This window comes from Tursiops truncatus, chromosome 4 (genome assembly GCF_011762595.2).
Source record: "Tursiops truncatus isolate mTurTru1 chromosome 4, mTurTru1.mat.Y, whole genome shotgun sequence".
Lineage (NCBI taxonomy): Eukaryota > Metazoa > Chordata > Mammalia > Artiodactyla > Delphinidae > Tursiops > Tursiops truncatus.
Window position 1 is genome coordinate 128,717,031 of NC_047037.1, and position 21,225 is coordinate 128,738,255.

The 21,225-nt window shown below is 38.1% G+C and overlaps 1 protein-coding gene across 8 annotated transcripts in view; it reads left to right on the top strand.

The window, feature by feature from the left end:
- Positions 1–21,225, top strand: part of BACH1 (BTB domain and CNC homolog 1) — an 81,098-nt gene that overhangs the window by 37,266 nt on the left and 22,607 nt on the right. Inside the window, exon 1 of one of the 8 annotated variants that reach the window (XM_019922449.3) lies at positions 18,062–18,106. The exons of the other annotated variants lie outside the window; for them this stretch is intronic. The gene's annotated coding sequence lies outside the window, so the exon portion shown is untranslated. Of the gene's footprint in view, positions 1–18,061; positions 18,107–21,225 lie in introns of those variants that run through there. 8 annotated transcript variants of the gene reach the window in all.

The window sequence follows — 21,225 nt, forward strand, 5'->3', positions numbered from 1 at the left end:
GTAAAAAGGGTATAATGGGACCACCAGAAGATAATCTGCACATTGGAGTATAGTTTGTATATAACAAGTTCTTTGAAAGATCACTGTTACTCCTTGAAGTCTGCATTTTTGGGGGCCAGGTTTACAAGGGGCCCCTTTAACAAGGATTAATAAGACTTCACATCCAGCAAATCACTTGGGAAGTGGCATTCCCCTGGCTACTTCTCTTCACAGTGCTGATCCTCTCCCAGACTTACGTTTTAAGAATCATCTCGTCCTCCCAATTTTCTGACTAATGTTCTGTTAATGGGAGAATTACTTTAACCCTAAACTCCATTTTCTGAGGGTTCTACTAAATGGAGGGTGTATTTTGTGTGGCTGAATAGGTGACTTAGAAAACTATTACGATTTTTTAAAATATGCCAAACAAGATAATATGCCGAAGCTCAAGGTATGGGTAATTTGAGCATTATTTGCCAGAATCCAGGCCCCTTGGAGAAAGTAAACATTTCAAGACTGCAGATAAAATATAGACTTATACCACCATGAAACCTGGGCTTCTGGCTTAGTGCATAGCATTAAGAAAACTGAAGTTGTAGATTTGATCACTGTACAGTTGACAGAGAAGCAGTAAGCAAAGTCGTTAAAAGTGGGCCATCTGGAGCCAGACTGCCGAAGGTCAAGTTCTTGCTTTGTTACTTACCTGCTGTGAAGCCTTAGACAAGTTACTTCACTTAGTTGTGCCTCTTTTTCTCATCTGTAAAATGGGATGATGATAATAGAATCTATATCATAGGGGTTGTTGTAAAGTGCATTAATATGTGTTAAGCAGTTAGAACAGTGCTGGCTCCATATTAAACATCAGTACGCATTAGTTGTTATTGTCTGTTCTTCAGAATCAGGGAAGCGCTTGGTTACACAGCCACATTTTGCAGCCTCCCTGAGCTGCATTTCACGGACTGATCAGAGGAGAGAGTGAGGAGAAGCGTGGGTGTACAGCACGTGGCTGCTACTGGGAAAACAACTCAAGTGAACATTCTGACAAATCAGTAGCAGCATCTCAAACACCCAACTTCTGAGGGCAAGTAACATAGGACATGGCTTTTTAGTAAAGGAATCTAACAGTCCCAGCAAAATGCTCTAGAGGCAGTTTTCACCAGTTATTTGGAATTGGCTTTTGAAGAAATAACATCTGCCATCCTGCATCTAATCTATTCTTCATGTTATAATTGAGGGCACTGTGGTCCAGCAGGGTTAGTAACCTGTCTACCCCCTTCCTGCTTATTAACATCAGGACAGAACTCATTTTTTGATTCTCCTAACTGACTTGCAGTGAACATTTAGAATGTAAATTTACCTGCCAGTTACTTCTAAGTATTGTATTTTCTTTAAATGACATGTTTGTGCTAATATAGAAAAATTATCCATGATAAACAGTAAATATGTTTGTCATGTGGCTTCTTGCACCTGTTAGTAATTCAGAAAGGTTGTGTCAAACATTTTGACCATCCTTTTGACTAAAGTGTAAGTTTCTTAATGAAGATACATGTCTTCTGTTTATCTCCATGGAACAGTGAACGTGCTTTGGCTGTTTGTTCAGTAAACTGTCAGTTGCTGCACTAGTATAATATGGATTCATTTTAGTTCTGTGGTTTTGAAACTTGGGGTTTTTTAAAGAGTGAAAGAGAAAACGGTATATGTTGTACCTCTTAAGTTATTTTAAATATGCACCGAATTGAAACCCTTGATCATTTAGAATTCTACTTTCTGTTTCCATCATTGGTGTGAGGATTGAGGAAGCACCTGGATTTAAATCATTTAGTTCATCTCCTGAGATAGAAAGAAAATTTGTCTTCTGACTTCTTTTTCCTTGTAATTGACTTAGAATTGGATTGAGCAAAATATAATTTGGGTTGTCTAGATGCTAAACCTCTTATACATCTAATACTTTTCTTTAATATGATCACTCCTCGGGAACAGATCCTTTGTTTTATTTAGGATCAGGGACAATTTATAGAATATTAGTAGGATCATAAAAATTGTCCCCAAGCAAATATAAGGAACAAAGAAATAGTAGTTGCCAGGATCTTGGTTGTTAATAACTGTCCTAGGAGCACTGTGGGCATGCAGTGGAGTTGGCGGGCTGCTGGCCCCTTTCTCAGTACTGGCACCGTTTAGAAAATGTTACATCAGTGCAGGTGAAGCTGTGTGCAAATCATAGTCTTTTAAAAATAAATTTAAGTCATTTTCTTAATGCCTTAGGAAAGTTAGTAATCAAAGGATATATATATATTTTATAAATTTATGTATTTTATTTATTTACTTTTGGCTGCGTTGTGTCTTCGCCGCTGCACGTGGGCTCCCTCCAGCTGCTGCAAGCAGAGGCCACTCTTCGCTGCGGTGCGGGCCTCCCACCGCAGTGGCCTCCCTCGTTGCGGAGCAGGAGCTCCAGGGGCGCGGGCCCCAGCAGTTGCGGCACATGGGCTCAGCAGCGGCGGCTTGCGGGCCCCAGAGCGCAGGCTCAGCAGCCGTGGCGCACGGGCCCAGCCGCTCCGCGGCATGTGGGATCCCACCAACCAGGGCCCGAACCCATGTCCCCCGCATTGGCAAGTGGACTCTTAACCACTGCGCCACCAGGGAAGTCCCCAAAGGATATTTTTGTAAGAAAATAACTGTTCTTAGCTTCTATCTGGTAAAGTCATTTTCACTTTTTTAATTGGTCATTTCTTAGATTGAATCAGAGTCATAGTGGTTAGCTTTACTGCACTTGCCCATCCCCCATTAAAGTGGAATTACATTAAAAAGTGTTTTATATAGTGGGGTCATTTTTTCAGTTCCTTTGTGCCTGGACCTTGTCAATATCCCACCTCTAAGGTTATAGACTAAACCTGGTATGGGGAATATCTTACCTCCCTCTTATGCCTTTTTTTTTTCCCCCTGTCATTAATCTCTTCTTTTTACTGACTGGTCATCCTCTAGGATTCCCAGGGGAGATGTTTTTGGCCTAAGGAGATGAACTCTTAGGGTCTTATTGAAAAAATGGGAAGACCCTACTTGCTGGTTTCTTCATATCCTTAATGCCTTATTCCTTCTCTAAAATGTGCCAGCGTCTTTTGGAAGTCAGTTAAATCAGTGAGGAGATGTACTTATCCATCAGAGAGTTTGCTATAAAATAGGTGGCTATAAAAGATTTATTAGTCTTTCAATGAACTTATTAGGTTGTAATTATTAGTTTGTAAATTTGGAGTAAGTGCGTTTTGGTAAGATCAGTAATTTCATTACTGAGTATTTTGCACTGAACTGTTATTTTATAAAATGTAAAGTGGTTGTCAAATCTTGGCCCAAGACACTTTACATTTTCAGAGTACCTGATGTCTCTATTTACTCTGTTTTTCTGAGGAGTGTTCCCAGCAGGGCTCCTCTAGATAGGATTTACTACTAAAATTAGAAGGGGAAGTAAGAAAAAAGACATTGCCCTTTTAATCAGTTTTCCTACATTAGTAAGAGACTTTTGAAGTAGAAAAGAATTTTGCCCAGCTGAATAGGGATCTTTGCTTCATTCCTTCATTCCCAGTTGTCATCCAGAGATATCAAAGGAAATGCTGCTTAGGGATGAGTCTTAGCTACGACCAACTTTGCCTGCTTCATTGTCTCTTGGACTGTTGCAAGTACTGTTCAAGCTCTAGATATATTTCTCTGGGTTTTTAAAAAAAACGTGTTTTGCCTTTGAGCGCATGTCTGTTGTCACTGGCCTGGTTTGTTGCCTGTTCCAGACCCCAGGAGGTCTGGGACACCTTTTCCTCTCTGGAGCAGGTTGGCAACAGTGCTCACCAGTGGCAGAGCTGCTCAGATACTAGCACACCTCCCTGCCATTGCTTCTCATACACCAGTGTGGAAACATCCTCTTCTCTCCTACTGAGTTAACTTTGACCAGCTCTCTGATCCCTGGGGAGTAAAGAATAATTGTGTTTTTAAGTTTCAAGGCACTTTGGTCTCTTATCTTCCTGTGCATGTTGTTCTTCTCCCCAGTTTACACTCAAACACATATTCTGGTGTGAGTAGATAGTAGGGTTGCTAAACTTATTTCAACATTCATGGTATGCCTACGTGTTAGGTATTGGGTGTACATTTGGTTTATGAAACAAATATTTGTGCCTTGATATGCCAGGAACTTTTCTAGATGTTGGCAATACAGAATTATTCAGAGGTTACAGTCTGACAGGCAGACCATTACTATAGCATGTGTTAATTGCTAAAATAGCAACATGTAAGATGTGGCTTGAAACCATAGGATATGAGAAGCCTAAGTTTTGGGAAATTAAGAAAGCCTTAGGAATGTCAGTGATGAATGCATAATTTAGTGGAGGAGGCAGCTTGTTTTGACCACTCTTTGAAGAAGCATAGCAATGAAGAGTAGGGAAGAGAGAGATTTTAGTTGGGGCAGGTTGGGTCAAGAAGGTTGTGTGTCTGCATCTGTATGTATTTAAAAATAAGGTCAGTGGGAAAAGGTTGAAAGTGCAGGATATGTCTTTCTTTTGTCTGTGGCTAGTTCCTCCTATGGTTGCAAGATGACTGGCACAAGTTCAAGTGTACCAGTAAATATAACTGAGGTTCTTGGAAGAAGACTTTTTTTTTCTGTGATGTCTCCTTATTAGTGATAAAAGCCTTTCCCAAAGACCTCATAGTGAATACCACCCTAGCCTCTCCTTTGTGGGGCCAGCATTGCATAAGTTTACGCCTAAATCAGTCAACGTGAAGAGAAGTGGGACCACTGTGGTTGGCTTAAATGGATTGCGATTCATCTTGGGTTGGGACTAGGGCCAGCATTGCATAAGTTTACGCCTAAATCAGTCAACGTCAAGAGAAGTGGGACCACTGTGATTGGCTTAAATGGATTGGGATTCATCTTGGGTTGGGACTAGGGTTTGCTACCCCAGAAACTCATGGCCTCAGGTAGAGAGCAGATTTGTGGGCACAATCAGGATGTGGTTAGAAAATGAGGGGGCGAATGGAACTCGATGGCCAACAGTGTCATCCTTGCCTGCTACTTATATCAACACTACACACAGACACATACTTCTGAGTAGAAAAAGAAAATGTGATTGTCTTTGGAGTTTTTGGTGATTTTTTTCCTCTTATGTATCCTACTATGATCAAGTATTATTTTTACAGTCAGATCAAATAAATGTTTTATTTTAAAATGATTTTAAAATTAAAAATTTGCCTGTTCTATCCAAAAAATTACATGTAGTAGGAATACATTTCTTTCAGTACTGTAAACCAGGGGTCCCCAACCCCCGGGCCACAGACTGGTACTGGGCCCTGTTAGGAGCTGGGCTGCACAGCAGGAGGTGAGCAGTGGGCAAGTGAACGAAGCTTCATCTGCTGCACCCCATCGTGCACATTACCGCCTGAACCATCCTCCCTGACATCCGTGGAAAAATTGTCTTCCATGAGACCAGTCCCTGGTGCCAAAAAGGTTGGGGACTGCTACTCTAAATAGTTCTAAGGTTCTCTGTTATTCTCCTAATACTTTCAGGGAAAGAAGAATACATAATAATATCTTGTAGCTTCTGATTGTGTCTATACCAAGAGGACCACTCTCTCTCTTACTCTGTAGGGCATGCCCATCTGTGATGTCTGTGGCTCTCAGTGAGTGGTGAGGCTAGTCTGGTTTGAATGGAATGGTTGATTCATTGCCTGGATAGGCCAGCATTCTTTGGAACCCACATTCTTGAATCTGGGATACAAACAGGAACATCACTCCCTCTTTACACACTCATTCTTCTTCTAGGAGGGAAAGCTGTCCTGTGGTTAGTTTATTTGCCATTCCTTTCAGACTTCAAGAATAATTCCACTTTAATTTTATACAGTGTTCCTGTAGCACTCCTAAACTGTTTACTGCACTTTGATATGTTCAAAGGACTTGTGTTTCATTCTTGTTCCTTCTTCTCAATCCTAAGTTTTGGTGCTTTGTATGGATGAGAAAGGCAAACAAATAATGTAAATACATAAATACTTAGTGTTGTAAATTCATAAAATAGAAAATAATTACTAATAGTTTTTTTTCTATTTGAGAATAACGAATAGCTGTGATAGATGGTTAGGGTAGGCTTCTGAAATGGTGTTACTTTTTTGGATAGAATTTAGAAAGACAATACTGCCAAAATAATTTTCATCTCAGGTAAAAAATCAATAGTATTTACCTACTCAGTTGTTCCTCAAATAATATTTGAACTGAGAAATATTTCAGCTTTTTTTTTTTTTTTTTTTACAGGCCTCAAATTATTACTTATTTAACTAAGTCTTGTGACTGTATATTGGAAAGTAGCTATCTGAGGGCTCAGGTGGAAAGTCTACAGCTCGTTAATCTCCATTTTAGAGATGGTAATTTTGACTTCCAAGTTAACATCAATAACAAGAAATAGATTTTAAAATTTTAGTTTTAGCTATGTATATTGAGATACCTAGTACTATAGTGCCTACCAGGGATTAGTGGATTAGGTTATCTTTAAATAAAGCATTTCAATTTAGTACCTCTACTAAAATTAAAAAGTTTCATATCTGTGATTCATATTCTAATTGCTCTACTGTAACTGCTGCCTTATTTAATTAACATTGTTACTTAACATTTTTTCCTCTTAATCCTTTTTTTTGACTCAAATTTATTATGAGTTGGGGTGAGAAGGTGTTTAAGGAATGGTTGGGAATTTGAAGGGCACCTTTTTGGTGGTTTGCTTGTTTTTTCAGTTACTTTGCATGCTATATTTGTCAAGTCTTAGACCTACAGAGGATCATTCTGACCTAGATCTAGTTTTAGGGCTTTCACTTCCTCTCGGCAATCAGAAGTAAATAATGTGAATCACGGTTATAATTTTTACAGTTTGAAAACAAAATAACATATGAATATTTCATTATGAATATTTCATTATGAATATGAACACTTATTATTCTATATGGAAAGTGACTTTTGGTGAAATATCTCGAGCTGTGTGTCCTTCGTTTAATTTTCCATATGTAGTTGGGTATAACTACAAACTTTGATTTAAGTTCAGCATAGTTTGGTGTCAGATTCTTTTTAACGATATATGAGATTATGTAATCCAAGAAGTGTTAATCAGAAATTAATAAACTAAATATTGAGTAATAAGGAAAAATTTCTATTCCATAAATCCCCTTTTAATTTGTCTAACGTTCTCATCACACACACAGGATACTTGAGACATTTCCCTCTAGTCTTGTTTTTTTTATCCTCCTCACTTTTACCCCCACCCTCAAAACAACCTTGCTATTCAGGCCATGTCATATGAATTGAAATGTAATATTTGGACCTGGGGCAGAGGAACTTTTTAACCTCTAAGTGACTGACCCTCTAAGGGCTTCAGTTTCCTCATCTGTAACCAAAGTGTGGAAGTGGGTTGTATTGGGTGAGTGTGCTCTTTCAGTTGCTAATTCTTTGGGTCTGTGAAATTATCAATTTTCTTGAGCAGACTTGTATAATTTTAATATTTTCTTTTTATCTTGTTGAGATCTTTATTAGGCTTACTGACATTTCATTCTTAAAGGTTCAGGAATCTCTGTATTTTGTAGTTTAACTCTTGGGTTTGTAGAACCTTTGAAAATGCAGTATTCTTTTCATCATCTTTTGGATAAAGATGGCAATAATAATAATAAAATGTTAATGATCTCATGCCAGGCACTGTGCTATTAAATGCGCCCAGCCATTCAATCCTTAGAGTAAGTGTTGATGTTGTTTTCCTTATGGGGAACCTAAAGGGTGAGGTCAGGTATCTTATAGATCACACCGTTGGTAATGTCTGTAGAACCTTAATTATATCCCAGTACTTCCCGTTCTTTCCAATATCATGCTGCTGGTTGTTTTAAAATACCTAAAATTGATTTTCTTTTGCATTTCATAATTATGTATATTTGGTGTTTAGCACTTTATCCTTTTCGAAGGGCTTTGTGACCTAAGTAGGGCAGGGGCTCCCTCCTTAAGTCTCAAGGGTACACAGTGCTAGACCTGACTTGATGGGTTTTTTCTCCTTATTTTCCTGTAACAGGGTTCTCTTTTTCCACATCACAGCATCTTTTTATTTTAAATTTCTATAAAATTTAATTTACTCTTTTGTGTTTACTTTGAAGATATCAGTGGAGGCTGCTGTGTTTTAGAGTTGCCCATGAATTTTCTAGATAGTGACAAACCAATATCCTGACTAGTGGAGGAAGTATCCATTATCAAGGGGGGAAAAAGTAATTGACATCCTTTGGGAGCCTTCAAGACAGCCAAAAGAAATGTGAATTGCATTTTTTCCGAAGGCGTATTTTTTTGTTTATGGTTTGTTGTCTCTTTGAACATTTTTCTGATTATAAAGTAATATGTGTTTATGGTTAATAATTTGAATGCAGGAACAGGCAAACAAAAATTACCTAGATGTAACCATTGTTAGTATTTTGATACATATCCTAACTAGAGGTGGAGGAACCAAGGTTTCTGGACATGTTAAATGTGAAATGCCTGTTAGACAAACAAGTAGTAATTTGAGTATGCAGTTGGATACATGAGTACGAAGTTCAAGAGAATAGTCGAGATTAGACCAAATATAAATATGAGAGTGTACAGTAAGTCCATGAGTGATCGTGTCCACGCTGTGAGTCTGGATGAGTTCTCGTAGGGAGTGTTACAAAGAGGAGGCGAGATCTGAGGACCAAGCCCTGGCTCTCCAGGATTTAGAGGTTTGGAGGAGAAGGAGGATCCACGGAATTGACAGGGGGCTGCTGGTGAGGTGGTAAATCTGAGGCCAAGTGAAGAAACGATTTCAGGGAGGGAATGATCACCCTGTTGAATGTTGCTGAGATGCTGTCTAAGAAGACCCAAAATTTGCCATTTGGCAATGTGAAGGCCGCAGATCCTCACAAAGTAATTCCCATGGAGTTGAGGGGAAAAGGTCTGATTTCAGTGGGCTCAAATGAAATTGGGAGAGAGGGAAGTGGAGATGCTGTGGATATAAACGGCTTTTTTGGGGAGTTCTACTATAAAGAAGAGCAGTGAATTTTACTGTAGTTAGAAGGATGTGGGGAGGGTCAAGAAATTTTATTTCAAGAAAAGAGCCATTACAGTATTTTTGTATGCCAATGGGAATGTATGTATTCATTTTTTCCTCATATTTTGCTTGGTGAGACTTTGCAGAAGTTTGTCAATTTTATTGGTTTCCTTAAAGAATCAGCTCCTGGGGGGAAAAGGGGATTGGAAGGGATTGAGATTGACATACATACTATAGAAACTATGTATAAAATAACTAACTAATGAGAACCTACTGTATAGCACAGGGAACTCTACTCAGTGCTCTGCGGTGACCTAAATGGGAAGGAAATCCAAGAAAGAGGGGATATATGTATATATATAGCTGATTTACTTTGCTGTCAGCAGAAAGTAACACAACACTGTAAAGCAACTATACTCCAATAAAAATTAAAAGAAATCAGCTCATGGTTTAAGTCATCAGTTCTATCGAAAATAGCTGCAAAATTTTATTATGTGAGTGGTTTTCTTGGTGTAAATACAGTAGATTTCATTAGATTCTGTAAGTCGGAGAACGAACGCTCCAGTTTGGAAGATTTAACAGCTTGTTTCCCTAAAAGATACCCTTACATTTTTAAAGATTCTATCTGAATTGATATCTTTGTCAATATGATATGTTAAACAGTATGTATAGCATTGTTCCCAAACAAGAAGAAATCTTACTATATTTTTCTACCCTTCCTATCACCTAGTTTTGTTAAAATAATCTAAGATTTTGGTTAACGATTGATTTTTCTCTTTATCAAATTCCTTTTCTATTTGAAGAATCTTTGAAAAGTTGCATTAAGACTTACAGCCAAGTTGTCAACAGTTTAGACTTAACTGAGTTTCACTATTTTTTGTTTACTGTCTATTTAAACATCTTTTAAGGTTATGTTTTTATGAAGTATTACATATTTTGATTTAAAAACAATAAATTTATCATAAAGCACCTTCATCTGTTGCACACCTAATTCTGCTTCAAAGATAATATTCATCTTTACCCATTTCTGCTATTTAATTTTTTAGAGACACAGACCTCTGTGTCTCTAAGATGTTTTATACCTCATTTTATTTATGAACCTAAGATGTTATCTGTTTACTTTCTGTTACCATAGATGTTGATTTTGTTTGCTTCTGCCATCCCATCAGCTGTATTTATAATCATTCCATTTCTGTTCTTGGTCACCTCTACAATCCCCCCTCCACCTTTTTTAACATTTGGTCTCATTAATCTAAGGCAGTATCGTTTGACTCTGTACATTATAAGTTATATAGAAATACTACCTTTCCTTTCAGTTCTGTCTGATTCCATCTCTCAACTGGCCACTTTTATTTTACTAAGGTTAATAATTACATTTCATTTAATAACCATAATTAAGTCTTCCATTATTTGTTCTGAAAGTTGAAAACCAGTTAACAGTGTTAATATTATTATATCTATGTCCATATTGGGCACTGGAAAGCTAAGTAACATGCTATTACACTTTTTTCTTTACGGTTTCACCGTCACCCTGTGCTACTCAAAAACATTTTTTTTTTGTTTAAATTGAAGTATAGTTGATTCACAATGTTGTGTTAGTTTTAGGTGTACAGCACAGTGATTCAGTTATACATCTATATCTATGTATCCTTTTTCAGATTCTTTTTCCATATAGGTTATTAGAGAATATTGAGTATAGTTCCCTGTGCTGTACAGTAGATCCTTGTTGGTTATCTGTTTTATATGTAATAGTGTGTAGATACACACTCTTAATCCCAAACTCCTAATTTATCCCTCCCCCCCAACTTTCCCCTTTGGTAACCATAAGTTTGTTTTCTATGTCTGTGGGTCTATTTCTGTTTTGTATATAAATTCATTTGTATCTTTTCTTTTTTTTAGATTCCACATATAAGTGATATCATATAATGTTTGTCTTTCTCTCTCTGGCTTACTTCACTTAGTATGATAATCTCTAGGTTCATCCTTGTTGCTGCAAATGGCATTATTTCCTTCTTTTTTATGGCTGAATAATACTCCATGGTTGTGTGTGTGTGTGTGTGTGTGTGTGTGTGTGTGTGTGTGTGTATCACATCTTCTTTATCCATTCCTCTGTCAATGGACATTTAGGTTGCTTCCATGTCTTGGCTATTGTAAATAGTGCTGCCATGAGCATTGGGGTGTATTTATCTTTTCAAATTGTGGTTTTCTCTGGATATATGCCCAGGAGTGGGATTGCAGGATCATATGGTAGCTCTGTTTTTAGTTTTTTAAGGAACCTCCATACTGTTCTCCATAGTGGCTGTACCAATTTACATTCTCACCAACAGTGAAGGGGAGGGTTCCTTTTTCTCTACACTCTCTCCAGCATTTATTATTTCTAGAGTTTTTGATGATGGCCATTCTGACTGGTGTGAGGTGATACCTCATTATAATCCTGATTTGCATTTCCCTATTTATTAGCGATGTTGAGCATCTTTTCATGTGCCTTTTGGCCATCTGTATGTCTTTGGAGAAATGTCTGTTTAGATCTTCTGCCCATTTTTTGATTGGGTTTTTTTTTTGGTATTGAGCTGTATGAACTATTTTTTTTTTTTTTTTTGCGGTACACAGGCCTCTCACTGTTATGGCCTCTCCCGTTGCGGAGCCCAGGCTCTGGACGCGCAGGCTCAGTGGCCATGGCTCATGGGCCCAGCCGCTCTGCGGCATGTGGGATCTTCCCGGACCGGGGCACAAACCTGTGTTCCCTGCATCGGCAGGCGGACTCTCAACCACTGCGCCACCAGGGGAGCCCTGTATGAACTATTTGTATGTTTTGGAGATTAATCCCTTGTTGTTTGCATCATTTGCAAATATTTTCTCCCATTCTGTAGGTTGTCATTTTGTTTTGTTTTATTTATGGTTTCCTTTGCTGTGCAAAGGCTTTTAAGTTTCATTAGGTCCTGTTTGTTTGTTTTTGTTTTTATTTCCATTACTCTAGGAGATGGATCCAAAAAGATATTGCTGCAATTTATATCTAAGAGTGTTCTGCCTGTGTTTTCCTCTAGTTTTATAGTATCTGTTCTTACACTTCGATCTTTAATCCATTTTGAGTTTATTTTTGTGTGTGGTGTAAGAGAATGTTCTAATTTCATTCTTTTACATATAGCTGTCCAATTTTCCCAGCACCACTTATTGAAGAGGCTGTCTTTTCTCCATTGTATATTTTTGTCTCCTTTGTCATAGATTAATTGACCATAGGTGCCTGGGTTTGTTTCTGGGTTTCTATCCTCTTCCATTGATCTATATTTCTGTTCTTGTGCCAGTACTATACTGTATTGATTACTGTAGCTTTGTAGTATAGTCTGAAGTCAGGGAGCCTGATTCCTGCACCTCTGTTTTTCTTTCTCAAGATTGCTTTGGCTATTTGGGATCTTTTGTGTTTCCAGAAACATTTCTAACATCAAATTCAAATAATAGTTAACAGTTACACTTGTGTGTGTCAGGCACAGTCTTAAGGACATTATGTATATTATTTCATTTGATCTTCCCAACAAAAAGTACTATTCTTGTCCCTTACTTCTCCCCACCCCCCAAAAAGGAATTGTCAGAGAGATGTAAAGTAATTTGCCCAACTGGCAGGGTTGCCATCAAGCTGTAAAATACTATTATGTGCTGTCCACCTCTCGAGCTCTCTAGAGCAGCCAGCTGCCATGTTTGTGAGGTTCTGAGAGAGTCAGTCTTAGGTGTGCTCTCTGATGATTAATCTCTGTCCTTCTTATCTCTAGCCCCTGATTGTGGGATCTTATAGATGTCTAGGGTGAATACTTTGAAAGTGGTGTGGGAATGCGGGTGCTGAGTGAGTTGGGGAATTTTACTCTTCAGGGGAATTGTTGGAAGTTTTCACTCTGCTTTTTTTTTTCCCCTTTGAGTTTCTTATAGGAGTCCTAAGTTAACTGGGATAGTAACTAGTACACCCCCCCTTTCTGCCCATCAGTTGCTCAGCTTAGAAAACCTACAGTTAACATCATATTTCATGGTGAAACATTGAAAAATGTCCTTACAGGAAGGCAAGGATGCCCTTTCTCACCACTCTCACTATTCAGTCGTTGCAATAAGGGGAAAAAAGAAGTAAGTGTAAAGATGGGAAAGAAGTAAAACTGTCTCTATTTGCAGATGACATGATTGTGTACATAGAAATCCTAAGGAATCTACAAAGAAACTGTCAGAACTAATAAGAATTAAGTAAGGTTGCAGAGAATTTAAGGTTAATATTAAAAAAAAACTATGTTTACATAGTAGCAGCAGAAAACCAGAAAATGAAGTTTAACAAACAAATCCGTTTATAGTATCTACAAAATACCGTAAAATACTTAGGAATAAATTTAACAAAAGATATGCAAGCCCTCTTTACTAAAAAACATCAGAATAATGCTGAGAGAAATTAAAGAAGACCTAAGTAAATGGGGAGATATGCCATGTTCATGCATCAGAAGACTCAGTTTGTTAGATGTTGGTTCTCCTAAAATTGCTGTGTAGATTCATTGCAATTCTAATCAAAATTCTACTGGCTCTTACAACTCAAGAAGTAGACAGCCCAGTTAAAAATGGGCAGAAGAACTGAACAGAAATTTCACAAAAGAAGATATACAAATGGGCTGTAAGCATATGTAGGGATGCCGAACATCATTAGCCATCAAGAAATGCAAACTAAAACCACAGCTCTATACCACTGTATATTTATTAGGTTAGTTAAGATTAAAAAGACAGACAATACCAAGGTTGGTGAGAATGTGGAGCAGCTGGAGTTGCCATACACTGCTGGTAGCAATGAAAATGATACAATTACTTTGGAAAGTGTTTAGCAGTTTCTCAGAAGTTAAACAGAAACCCACCATATCACTCCGCTTCTCCACTTCTAGGTATTTAGTTACCCAAGAGAAATGAAGTAATGTCCATGCAGATGTTCACTGAAGCTTTATTACAATAATCCCAAACTGGAAACAATGTAGTTGTCCTCCATCTTTATTACAATAAAAAGTCCATCTACCATTAAATGGATAAACAAATGGTGGTACATACATATAATGGAATAGTATTCAGCAATAAAAAACCCAAACATCTAATGTCCGCAACCTGATCGTCATTAAGCCGAGTGAAAGAAACCTGAAGCCAGAGTACATAATGTGTGATTCCATTTATATAAAAATCATAGAAAATGCATGCTGATCGACAGTGACATAAAGCAAATCATTGGTTACCTGGAGCCAGGGGAACAAGGAGGGAGAGACCTCAAAGAGGCATGTGGAATTTTGAGAAGTGATGGAAATTTATCTTGATTGTGGTGGTGGTTTTATTCACATATACAAGTGTCAAAACTCATTAAATGCTCTGCTTTAAACAGTGCAGTTCATTCAAGGAAAATCATACCTCTAAGTTGATAAATGAAATAGTGACTGACAAGTGCATGTTAGAAAATATATAATTCAGTAAATAAGCTGTACCGGTATAAGCCAATTCTAGTTGCTAGTTCATGTTTTCATAACATAGTCATATTCCATTGAGGTGTAACAGTCCTACTAAGAATCACATCGCTGCCAAATCTGTTAAACAAATAAAAGACTTCATTGTTTCTTAAATTTTTTGTAGTAAGAAGGTATAACAGAACAATCTGTTACTCTTGTTTTAGTTCTGGTACTTGGATTTCCTGTGTTCCTTTTTTCTTCCTTTATTCCCTTCCAAGCTATTTTAAACTTATTACCCAGAAGTTAACAAATTTGAATTTGTTTGGGAAGTAAAAAAACCTTTTGTTTCTGATCTGTTACCAGGTGAGTCCATAAACAACTGTAAACTTCTGTAACCATTCAAACTTCTCCCTTCTAAGTATAATTTTACCTTCATAATTTCACATATGGAATTAGACCAAGTAAGTATAACAAGATCCATGATTAAATATGTAATTTTCAATAATAGGAAAAGTAAATGGAAAAAAATCCAACTTTCTCTCTATGGAACTTCACATTTGTTGTAATAACCATGAGCTGCAAAAGTTGTAGTGATTCCCTCACCCCATCACCTCCATTTTTAAAAAAGCTATAGCATCTTTTGTTACATAATTTTAACATAGATTGTCAGGTTGTTTTCCCATATGTCACTGTAGAAGTCCTTAAAACACAATGTCATCGTTTTTGGTGCTGCTATAAGCACTTGTGCTATTTACCTTAATTCAAACTTACGTTTTCTGTTTTCCTTTAGCTTTTTTTGGTATGTGCATCCATGTACCTTATCCAGTCATACTTAAGATTTTTTTCATAAGGCTGAGAGAAGTGGATTTAGAAAATGTGATTATCAGATACACTTTAAACAAGCGTGATATTTAGGATCTGCAGATGATTAAAGAAAAGAGCAAATCTTGGTTCTGATTTATTCCTACTGGCTCTTTCTGGCTGGTAAGTCAGGTCTTAGAACATTGGAAGAATGCAGATTTAAGTTATTGTCTGTGATTTCAGCTCCCATAGAATTTTTGGTGCTAAGGTTCTTTCAAAATTGGGGATAATAACAGGAAGAGCCCTTATCTTTAAGAAGATTCTTTCCTACGAGCATCTCCACCTTAAATTAAAAAACGTTTTTTAAAGGCCTTTAAAGAAAAGATAAAGGACTGAGGGTGTAAACACACGATACTGTTTGGTCTTTGCCATCCTCTTGAAAAACAGAAGATAAGGCTCACCTAATTTAAGAACACTTAAACTCTTGGTATCTTGGGTATATTGTAACAGGTACTGGCTTAGCAGATTTTGAAGCTAAAGAGGGAGCCAAGAAGGGTGGCGTGGTAGGAAGAATTTGCCTGTTTTTCAAAGACCCTGCCCTGAAATTGAGTGAGGCAAAAGTAATTGACAGGATAATGGGTGGTGGCAGGCAGAAGCAATAAGGAGAAAAAGGCAGAAATTCCAAATGGCCACAAGAAAGAAGGAGGAGAGTTGGGAGGAATTCGCCCAGGCTGCAGATGAAGGGCACTGCCTTTATATAAAGGCCGAGACATTTGCCTGTTGTGCCATTTCTGATGTCCAGGGTCACCAGTCTCTCATGCCCAGCCATACACACGCACCTCCTTGGCTAACAACTATTTTGAAAATAGTCGTTCTCATTAATTGAATATTATGGTTAAATGAGAATTGACCAAAAAGTAGTTTTTATTTGAAGTCTTACTGCAAATACCTTTAGGAATGCCTACATTCCTGTGGAAGTTGTTTATAGTGATCATTGTCGTCTCTTTCACCCCAAAGTACCATTTTCATTTTGAACATCTCCAGGTTGTGTTCTTCTTGAACGTAGGGACTGTCTTTTGTTAGTGTTTTCACGGCATCTAGTTTATTATGTGGCACAGGTAGGCACTTGTCAAAAGAACATTTGTCATCGTTCAGTGAAGATGAAGGATGTTCAGGTGATAGTCTTTTTTATATGAATCCTTGGTGTTAGGTTACTCCCTGTGCCCTGCTACATTGAGAATTAAAAAACAATGAAGTCCTGTGAGACTTGAGATGAATAAACGTCCAGCTCTTCTGTATACGTGGAACTTCATCTTTATTCTGAATTTCTGTTATGAAGCATTATAGGTCTGGCTCCATGATCCAATATTCACCTCAGGATTTTAAAAGTTTTTTTTTTAAGTACATTATCTTTAAAGTTATTGAAATGTGATAAAGCAACATCATCTTGTTTCTTTTAAAAAATGATTTTGAAAGCAAAAACATTAAGAAGTAACTATTAAAACTTAAGTTTATATTGTGTATATTGAGCAGAGAATAGAAGTTATTTCCAAATTGAGATGCAGGAAGCTTTAAAATGCCTGTTCATCCTTTATCAGCATTACTGAATGAATCAGCAATTTGCTCAGGTCCGTGAACTTTATTTTGAACTGTAACAATAGTTTCTATTTCCAAGAATATAGAAAAATTCATGTGTGACATAGGAATCTGAATTTGGTGTTAAGAAATTAACAGAATTTTAGGTCTGGCAGGCTCTGGGGGGGTATTATATCTTACTGTTTAGGTTTGAAAAATGATAGAAGGTGACAGATGTTAGAAGGATGTGTGCCATTCTTACCTGGTTTAGTCATTACTTAGTTATTGTTATTTGGTAAAATTGGATTATTGACCACTTGGATGGCTTTCAGAATTAGGAAAATGGAATTTCAGAACAACTTTTTGTAGTGCTCCATGCTAATGAGGCCAAGTTCGGGTAGTTGTGTTGGCTGTGTTTATAGTTGCCAACCTTTGCTCTTCTTTGGCCAGTTGCTCCCAGAGCTGGGCCTCCCTTTTGCTCCTCCTGACTCTGGAAAACCTATCCAAGGAATCTTCTCTGAGTACGTGGCTCAGCGGCATTATTCCCTTATGTATTGGGATAGCTGACTGCGCTGTGTTTGGAAGATGTAGGTGATTGGGGTTCTGGGTTTATACTAAAAATGCCAAGTCATTTGTTCAGAAGCAAGTACCTGCATTGGGCCAGGTACTCTGTTACATGCTTGAGTTATGGCAGAGAACAAGTCAGGCAAGGTTTTGACATTTACTCTGAGATCTAAAGGTGAGGAGTTAGTCAGCTGAAGAGTAGAAGTCCAGGGAGTGGGGAGAGCATGTGCAAAGGTCCTGAGGTTAGAAGGAGCTTGGTGCCTTTGGGCGAGAAGGAAGGAAGGTCAGGCTGGAGAATAGTGAGAGAGAGAGACAAAGGCTTTTGAGGCAAGGCTGGATTAATAGAAAACCCAACCAGGCAGGTCTGGAGGGCATGCTAAGGATTTAGAATTGATCATAAGAAATTTGGAAGACATGGGGTTTTCAGCAAGGGAGACACTGATATAGGGGAATAAATTGGAGAGGATCAAGAGGGGCTTGAGGGGGCTGAGGCTTTTGTTATTTGTATTATCATCATAATTAATAGCTAATATTTATAATTTGTTTGCTTTGGGCCACTGTGTTCAACCCTTTACCCTCATTTTCTTCATGTAAACCTCACAACAACCCAGTGAAGTGTTGCTGTTATCCTTGTTTTACAGGTGAGGAAAACAAGACCCAACCCAGCAAGGGTTAAGCAGGTTGTCCAAGGCCGTATAGTGAGTAAGTGGCAGAGCTGGGATTTGAACCCAGACAGCGTATGATTCTAGACCCTGTTCTGTTAGCCAGTGGGCTTGTGTTTTCAATGTATGAGGTCATGGTCCATTATTGGTTCTTGAAATTTGAGTGGATCACAACTGGAATTATTTTTTTAATAGAACAGAGTAGAAATTAGACTACTTTGCACTAGTAAGGATAAAATATTGATATGTGAAATTTTGTGCCACTTTTCATTTTATATATTTGTACATGTGTGAGCTTGTAAGACATTGCAAGAGGATAAACAGCATTTGTCTAGGCAAGAGCCAGTGTGATGGCTTGGACTGGAGTTGTGGCAGTGTAGACGGAGACAAATGGGTCTCAGCTGTAAGAGGTCGAGGCACCAGGTCTCGGTAAGAGATTGGACACTGGGGCCGAGTGTGGGAGGTGTCAGCGATGAGTCCCACGTCCCGGGTGGCTGTTAACTGCCCGATTCTCAGCTGCAGCTGATGGGACTTGGTGTTGGCATATGGCCCAGATCTGCAAGCTGACCAACTTATGAGCGAACCTGTCACAGAAAACGGCTCAACAGGAGGGTTGAGCCGAGAGTAAATTCTCTCTCTTGAATTTGAGGCAAGTAGTGAGCAAACTGGTGGCAGTGGGCCACACAAACACATGTGGCCTAACAGCAGCTCTAGAGTGAAGGTATAGGAATTGGTCTTTGTTTTATGTGAACATATCTCTCCATTTATTTAGGTGTTCCTCAGTGTCTTTCAATATAGTTTTTTTTTAATTGAGGTAAAATTGGTATATAAACATTATATAACCTTCAGGTGTTTACCATTATAATTCCACATCTGTGTATATTACAAAGTGCTTACTGCTAAATCTCTAGTTACCATCCATCACCAGCCATACAGCTGACCACTTTCATCTATTTTGCTCATCCCTAACCCTGTTCCCTTCTGGTAACCAGCAGTCTGTTCTCTGTATATACAAATTTTATTTTGTTTTTGTTTGTTTTCTTTTAGACTCCATATATGAGTGGGATCATACAGTATTTATCTTTCTCCATCTGACTATTTACACTTAACATTATACACTCAAGGTCCATTTGTATTGTTGCAAATGGCAAGATTTCATTTTTTTATGGCCGAGTAGTATTCCATTGTATATATATATACCACATCTTTATCCATTCATCCATTGATGGACATTTATGTTGTTTCCATGTGTTGGTTATTGTGAATAATGCTGCACTGAACATGGGGGTGTGTATATGTTTTCCAATTAGCGTTTTCGTACTCTTTGGATAAATACCCAGAAGTGGAATGGTTGGATTATATGGTACTTCTATTCTTAATTTGCTGAGGAATTTCCCCACTGTTTTCCATAGTGGCTTCACCAATTTACATTACCACCAACAGAGTAGGAGGGTAAGATTTGTATAGTTTTAAGGGTTTGCAAGGCAGAGGATAGGAAAGAATAAGGAGGCTGGGGACTTGTGCAGGGACATAGCAAGGCATGTGGTCAGCTGTTGAATCTGGCTCGCCTGGGGAGGGTATACAGTTTCAGATAAAGTGGAGGGCAGTGGTCTGTGTGGTACCACACACACAAGATACATAATTTCTTTGAATGATGGTTCCTCCCCACTACTCCTAACACTAATTCCTTGTGTTGATAGATGAAATATTAAGACTCATTGCTAAAGGGAATTTACTACCCTCTCCTATGAGCACAACCCAAAAGTCGAGGTAGTCCTAGGACATGATTTTAGAGTTGCTATGATTTCATGTGGTATGCTGAATCAGTAAATGATAGGTTGTGATTCTTGACCTTCGGTAGAGTTTAACCACATAGTGAGAGATTTTACTGTAGTTGACTATTTCTGAGGAACTCAACATTTCAGCTATAATGAGCACCTTAAAAATAAACACATAAGTGAAATAGAATTCATGGATGCACTTCATGTGTTTGTTACTAAGACACCCTGTCTTTGAGGTGGAATTCACCCTTGATTTGGGCCTGGTCTGTCTGAACTTTAGTAGTTCTTACTTCTCCTTTCATTTTTGTTTGGAGTATAGCAACTGAAAACAGTAACATTTATTCAGTCACTGAACATGTGTGGACCTTCACGTTTCAGGCAGTGAATAAGGTGTCAGAAGAGCAAAAGTGAACGACACAGGGATGACCCCTGTGAGGAGCTTTTCAGCCTCCACTGTGGTTGCCATGCCATGGTGGGGTGTGCACACACACCTCGGGGTGCTCACTGCTGGCCATTGGGGGCCGGAAGAAAATATTAGAGCTTCTCTTTCAACCTCTTACATTCAGCCTCTGTGTGTTTTATAACATATGTAATATATAAGAATGGTACATGTCTGAAATATATGGACAAACATACATATATTGGGGCTGCCCTTTTTTTTTGCCAGTAGTATGTATGGATCAAAAAAAGTTTGGAGGCTACTGTATGTTAGTATGTATTTTAAAAAATATACATTTTTGATAACTTTCTCTTATGTTTTAGCATTTTGAGAAAACCAAGAGTTTCTGTGTATGGTAAACTATGTTCTTAACGGTAGAGTAGTCCTATTTGTTGCCTACATTTTGTCGTGTCAAGTAAGACTTGTTGTGTGAAAAAGACTCATTACTAAGATCTGGCCTGACAGATTTGAGGCTTTCAATCAAGGGAAGTCCTTTTCTTCTTCATGTTGGAGGGACTTTACCTTTTGTATTACATGTCCCTTGTTCTGAAGCCCAAAGTGTGACCTCTGGTGATCTGTACGCACGCCCATTAATGTCTTAAAGCAACAGGATTGGGATGCCACCTAGAAATTTCTCGGCTGCCCTGTTTGCTCTTTGGAGCTATTTTCTCCGTACAAAATGTCTCATTTTCAGAGAGCCCTGAAATCCTTGCTTCAGAAAGGTCTTCCCTCCCTCACCCTAAGAACATTTTTCCTAAAATTAGTTAGGAAAACTCCTTATCAAGAACCAATTTTAAATGAGGTAAAGTGAATAAATGCTTCCAGGCTCTCGAGAGGCTGTTGTTTTCACTTGGGTTTTAGTGATGAGTATTTTAATCGTTATTTGCTAGTGTCACTTTAACAAACCTCTTTACCAAGGTTTTCTGCAAGTGACACTTG